We start from the raw sequence: 7,131 nt of genomic DNA, 5'->3' as shown, positions 1-7,131 counted from the left end.
GAGAGAGATAAAGAGAGAGAGAAAGAGAGAGATAAAGAGAGAGAGAAAGAGAGAGATAAATAGAGAGATAAATAGAGAGATAAAGAGAGAGTGAAAGAGAGAGATAAAGAGAGTGATAAAGAGAGAGTGAAAGAGAGAGAGAATGAAAGAGATAGAGAGAGTGAAAGAGAGAGAGAATGAGAGAGAGAAAGAGAGAGTGAAAGAGAGAGATAAAGAGAGAGATAAAGAGAGAGTGAAAGAGAGAGATAAAGAGAGAGATAAAGAGAGAGATAAAGAGAGAGTGAAAGAGAGAGTGAGAGAGAGAGTGAGAGAGTGAAAGAGAGAGATAAAGAGAGAGTGAAAGAGAGAGATACAGAGAGAGTGAAAGAGAGAGATAAAGAGAGAGATAAAGAGAGAGTGAGAGAGTGAAAGAGAGAGAGAGAATGAGAGAGTGAAAGAGAGAGAGAATGAGAGAGATAAAGAGAGAGTGAAAGAGAGAGATAAAGAGAGAGATAAAGAGAGAGTGAAAGAGAGAGAGAATGAGAGAGTGAAGAGAGAGATAAAGAGAGAGATAAAGAGAGAGAGTGAAAGAGAGAGATAAAGAGAGAGATAAAGAGAGAGTGAAAGAGAGAGAGAATGAGAGAGATAGAGAGAGTGAAAGAGAGAGAGAATGAGAGAGAGAAAGATAGAGTGAAAGAGAGAGTGAGAGAGAGAGTGAGAGAGTGAAAGAGAGAGAGAATGAGAGAGTGAAGAGAGAGAGAATGAGAGAGTGAAAGAGAGAGAGAATGAGAGAGTGAAAGAGAGAGTGAAAGAGAGAGTGAAAGAGAGAGAGAATGAGAGAGTGAAAGAGAGAGTGAAAGAGAGAGTGAAAGAGAGAGTGAAAGAGAGTGAAAGAGAGAGATAAAGAGAGAGTGAAAGAGAGAGAGAATGAGAGAGATTGAGAGAGAGAATGAGAGAGATAGAGAGAGAGAATGAGAGAGAGAATGAGAGAGAAAGAGAGAGAGAAAGAGAGAGTGAAAGAGAGAGATAAAGAGAGAGATAAAGAGAGAGTGAAAGAGAGAGAGAATGAGAGAGATAGAGAGAGTGAAAGAGAGAGAGAATGAGAGAGAGAAAGAGAGAGTGAAAGAGAGAGATAAAGAGAGAGATAAAGAGAGAGTGAAAGATAGAGATAAAGAGAGAGATAAAGAGAGAGTGAAAGAGAGCGTGAGAGAGAGAGTGAGAGAGTGAAAGAGAGAGATAAAGAGAGAGATAAAGAGAGAGATACAGAGAGAGTGAAAGAGAGAGAGAATGAGAGAGATAGAGAGAGTGAAAGAGAGAGAGAATGAGAGAGAGAAAGAGAGAGTGAAAGAGAGAGATAAAGAGAGAGATAAAGAGAGAGTGAAAGAGAGAGATAAAGAGAGAGATAAAGAGAGAGATAAAGAGAGAGTGAAAGAGAGCGTGAGAGAGGAGTGAGAGAGTGAAAGAGAGAGATAAAGAGAGAGTGAAAGAGAGAGATACAGAGAGAGTGAAAGAGAGAGATAAAGAGAGAGATAAAGAGAGAGAGAATGAGAGAGTGAAAGAGAGAGAGAATGAGAGAGTGAAAGAGAGAGTGAAAGAGAGAGTGAAAGAGAGAGAGAATGAGAGAGTGAAAGAGAGAGTGAAAGAGAGAGTGAAAGAGAGTGAAAGAGAGAGATAACGAGAGAGTGAAAGAGAGAGATAAAGAGAGAGATTAGAGAGAGAGAATGAGAGAGAGAATGAGAGAGAGAATGAGAGAGAGAAAGAGAGAGTGAAAGAGAGATAAAGAGAGAGATACAGAGAGAGAGATACAGAGAGATATAGAGAGACACAGAGAGATACAGAGAGAGACACAGAGAGAGACAGAGTGAGAGAGACAGAGTGAGAGATAAAGAGAGAGATAAAGAGAGAGATAAAGAGAGTGAAATAGAGAGATAAAGAGATAGTGAAAGAGAGAGATAAAGAGAGAGATATAGAGAGAGTGAAAGAGAGAGATAAAGAGGGAGATACAGAGAGAGAGATACATAGAGAGAAAGAGAGAGATACAGAGAGAGCTACAGAGAGAGATACAGAGAGAGAGATACAGAGAGAGAGATACAGAGAGAGATACAGAGAGATACAGAGAGAGATACAGAGAGAGAGATACAGAGAGAGAGAGATACAGAGATACAGAGAGATACAAAGAGAGAGAGAGATACAGAGAGAGATACAGAGAGACACAGAGAGAGATACAGAGAGAGACAGAGAGAGAGATACAGAGAGATACAGAGAGAGAGAGAGATACAGAGAGAGAGATACAGAGAGAGAGAGAGATAGAGAGAGATACAGAGAGAGAGAGATACAGAGAGAGATACAGAGAGATACAGAGTGAGATACAGAGAGATACAGAGAGATACAAAGACACAGAGAGAGATACAGGAGATATACAGAGAGAGATACAGAGAGAGATACAAAGAGACACAGGAGAGATACAGAGAGACACAGAGAGAGATACAGAGAGATACAGAGAGAGATACAGAGAGAGATACAGAGAGATACAGAGAGAGATACAGAGAGAGAGAGAGATACAAAGAGAGAGAGATACAGAGAGAGAGACAGAGAGATACAGAGAGGACAGAGAGAGATACAGAGAGAGAGAGATACAGAGAGATACAGAGAGATACAGAGAGATACAGAGAGAGATACAGAGAGATACAGAGAGAGAGAGATACAGAGAGAGATACAGAGAGATACAGAGAGAGATAGAGAGATACAGAGAGAGATTACAGAGAGATACAGAGAGATACAGAGAGAGATAAAGAGAGAGTGAAAGAGTGAAAGAGAGAGAGGAATGAGAGAGTGAAGAGAGAGAGAATGAAGAGTGAAAGAGAGAGATAAAGAGAGAGATAAAGAGAGAGAGAATGAGAGAGATAGAGAGAGTGAAAGAGAGAGAGAATGAGAGAGATAAAGAGAGAGATAATGAGAGAGATAAAGAGAGAGATAAATAGAGAGATAAAGAGAGAGTGAAAGAGAGAGATAAAGAGAGAGTGAAAGAGAGAGAGAATGAGAGAGATAGAGAGAGATAAAGAGAGAGATAAAGAGAGAGTGAAAGAGAGAGTGAAAGAGAGAGTGAGAGAGAGAGTGAGAGAGTGAAAGAGAGAGATAAAGAGAGAGTGAAAGAGAGAGATACAGAGAGAGTGAAAGAGAGAGATAAAGAGAGACATAAAGAGAGAGATAAAGAGGGAGTGAGAGAGTGAAAGAGAGAGAATGAGAGAGTGAAAGAGAGAGATAAAGAGAGAGAGAAAGAGAGAGATAAAGAGAGAGAGGAAAGAGAGAGATAATAGAGAGATAAATAGGAGAGATAAAGAGAGAGTGAAAGAGAGAGATAAAGAGATGTGATAAAGAGAGAGTGAAAGAGAGAGAGAATGAAAGAGATAGAGAGTGAAAGAGAGAGAGAATGAGAGAGAAAGAGAGAGTGAAAGAGAGAGATAAAGAGAGAGATAAAGAGAGAGTGAAAGAGAGAGATAAAGAGAGAGATAAAGAGAGAGATAAAGAGAGAGTGAAAGAGAGAGTGAGAGAGAGAGTGAGAGAGTGAAAGAGAGAGATAAAGAGAGAGTGAAAGAGAGAGATACAGAGAGAGTGAAAGAGAGAGATAAAGAGAGAGATAAAGAGAGAGTGAGAGAGTGAAAGAGAGAGAGAGAATGAGAGAGTGAAAGAGAGAGAGAATGAGAGAGATAAAGAGAGAGTGAAAGAGAGAGATAAAGAGAGAGATAAAGAGAGAGTGAAAGAGAGAGAGAATGAGAGAGTGAAAGAGAGAGATAAAGAGAGAGATAAAGAGAGAGAGTGAAAGAGAGAGATAAAGAGAGAGATAAAGAGAGAGTGAAAGAGAGAGAGAATGAGAGAGATAGAGAGAGTGAAAGAGAGAGAGAATGAGAGAGAGAAAGATAGAGTGAAAGAGAGAGTGAGAGAGAGGAGTGAGAGAGTGAAAGAGAGAGAGAATGAGAGAGTGAAAGAGAGAGAGAATGAGAGAGTGAAAGAGAGAGAGAATGAGAGAGTGAAAGAGAGAGTGAAAGAGAGAGTGAAAGAGAGAGAGAATGAGAGAGTGAAAGAGAGAGTGAAAGAGAGTGAAAGAGAGAGTGGAAAGAGAGTGAAAGAGAGAGATAAAGAGAGAGATGAAAGAGAGAGAGAATGAGAGAGATTGAGAGAGAGAATGAGAGAGATAGAGGAGAGAATGAGAGAGAGAATGAGAGAGAAAGAGAGAGAGAAAGAGAGAGTGAAAGAGAGAGATAAAGAGAGAGATAAGAGAGAGTGAAAGAGAGAGAGAATGAGAGAGATAGAGAGAGTGAAAGAGAGAGAGAATGAGAGAGAGAAAGAGAGAGTGAAAGAGAGAGATAAAGAGAGAGATAAAGAGAGAGTGAAAGATAGAGATAAAGAGAGAGATTAAGAGAGAGTGAAAGAGAGCGTGAGAGAGAGAGTGAGAGAGTGAAAGAGAGAGATAAAGAGAGAGATAAAGAGAGAGATACAGAGAGAGTGAAAGAGAGAGAGAATGAGAGAGATAGAAGAGAGTGAAAGAGAGAGAGAATGAGAGAGAGAAAGAGAGAGTGAAAGAGAGAGATAAAGAGAGAGATAAAGAGAGAGTGAAAGAGAGAGATAAAGAGAGAGATAAAGAGAGAGATAAAGAGAGAGTGAAAGAGAGCGTGAGAGAGAGAGTGAGAGAGTGAAGAGAGAGATAAAGAGAGAGTGAAAGAGAGAGATACAGAGAGAGTGAAAGAGAGAGATAAAGAGAGAGATAAAGAGAGAGAGAATGAGAGAGTGAAAGAGAGAGAGAATGAGAGAGTGAAAGAGAGAGTGAAAGAGAGAGTGAAAGAGAGAGAGAATGAGAGAGTGAAAGAGAGAGTGAAAGAGAGAGTGAAAGAGAGTGAAAGAGAGAGATAAAGAGAGAGTGAAAGAGAGAGATAAAGAGAGAGATAGAGAGAGAGAATGAGAGAGAGAATGAGAGAGAGAATGAGAGAGAGAAAGAGAGAGTGAAAGAGAGATAAAGAGAGAGATACAGAGAGAGAGATACAGAGGATATAGAGAGACACAGAGAGATACAGAGAGAGACACAGAGAGAGACAGAGTGAGAGAGACAGAGTGAGAGATAAAGAGAGAGATAAAGAGAGAGATAAAGAGAGTGAAATAGAGAGATAAAGAGATAGTGAAAGAGAGAGATAAAGAGAGAGATATAGAGAGAGTGAAAGAGAGAGATAAGAGGGAGATACAGAGAGAGAGATACATAGAGAGAAAGAGAGAGATACAGAGAGAGCTACAGAGAGAGATACAGAGAGAGAGATACAGAGAGAGAGATACAGAGAGAGATACAGAGAGATACAGAGAGAGATACAGAGAGAGAGATACAGAGAGAGAGAGATACAGAGATACAGAGAGATACAAAGAGAGAGAGAGATACAGAGAGAGATACAGAGAGACACAGAGAGAGATACAGAGAGAGACAGAGAGAGATACAGAGAGATACAGAGAGAGAGAGAGATACAGAGAGAGAGATACAGAGAGAGAGAGAGATAGAGAGAGATACAGAGAGAGAGAGATACAGAGAGAGATACAGAGAGATACAGAGTGAGATACAGAGAGATACAGAGAGATACAAAGACACAGAGAGAGATACAGAGATATACAGAGAGAGATACAGAGAGAGATACAAAGAGACACAGAGAGAGATACAGAGAGACACAGAGAGAGATACAGAGAGATACAGAGAGAGATACAGAGAGAGATACAGAGAGATACAGAGAGAGATACAGAGAGAGAGAGAGATACAAAGAGAGAGAGATACAGAGAGAGAGACAGAGAGATACAGAGAGAGACAGAGAGAGATACAGAGAGAGAGAGATACAGAGAGATACAGAGAGATACAGAGAGATACAGAGAGAGATACAGAGAGATACAGAGAGAGAGAGATACAGAGAGAGATACAGAGAGAGATAGAGAGATACAGAGAGAGATACAGAGAGATACAGAGAGATACAGAGAGATACAGAGAGAGATACAGAGAGATACAGAGAGAGAGAGATACAGAGAGATACACAGAAAAGATAATAAAACAAAGTTGAAGTGATGTAACATCTACTTATATGAATAACTTGCGAACTGGTTGGCTAATCATATTCAGCTTTCTGCTCTCCAATTGGCTGAACTAGGGTTGCAGAGAGAGTTGAGCAACAACTGATCTCTTGGCTACATAGCTGATGCACGCTGGACTGTCCATTAATCACGGTACTCCATTCTGCTTGTTTGTTTTATTTGTTGGCCCCGTTGCCTAGTCTATGCCATTTTACCTGCTGTTGTTGTGCTAGCTGATTAGCTGTTGTCTCACCTACTGTTTTAGCTAGCTTTCCCAATTCAACACCTGTGATTACTGTATGCCTCGCTGTATGTCTCTCAAATGTCAATATGCCTTGTATACTGTTGTTCAGGTTAGTTATCATTGTTTTAGTTCACAATGGAGCCCCTAGTTCCACTCTTCATGCCCCTGATAACTCCTTTGTCCCACCTCCCACACATGCGGTGACCTCACCCATTACTACCAGCATGTCCAGAGATACAACCTCTCTCATCATCACCCAGTGCCTGGGCTTACCTCCGCTGTACCCGCACCCCACCATACCCCTGTCTGCGCATTATGCCCTGAATATATTCTACCATGCCCAGAAACCTGCTCCTCTTATTCTCTGTCCCCAACGCTCTATGCGACCAGTTTTGATAGCCTTTAGCCGCACCCTCATACTACTCCTTCTCTGTTCCGCGGGTGATGTGGAGGTAAACCCAGGCCCTGCATGTCCCCAGGCACCCTCATTTGTTGACTTCTGTGATCGAAAAAGCCTTGGTTTCATGCATGTCAACATCAGAAGCCTCCTCCCTAAGTTTGTTTTACTCACTGCTTTAGCACACTCTGCTAACCCTGATGTCCTTGCTGTGTCTGAATCCTGGCTCAGGAAGGCCACCAAAATTCAGAGATTTCCATACCCAACTATAACATCTTCCGTCAAGATAGAACTGCCAAAGGGGGAGGAGTTGCAGTTTACTGCAGAGATAGCCTGCAAAGTAATGTCATACTTTCCAGGTCCATACCCAAACAGTTCGAACTACTAATTTTGAAAATTACTCTCTCCAGAAATAAGT

This window comes from Oncorhynchus kisutch, linkage group LG16, assembly GCF_002021735.2.
Source record: "Oncorhynchus kisutch isolate 150728-3 linkage group LG16, Okis_V2, whole genome shotgun sequence".
Taxonomy (NCBI): Eukaryota; Metazoa; Chordata; class Actinopteri; order Salmoniformes; family Salmonidae; genus Oncorhynchus; species Oncorhynchus kisutch.
This window is presented reverse-complemented; position numbering follows the sequence as displayed.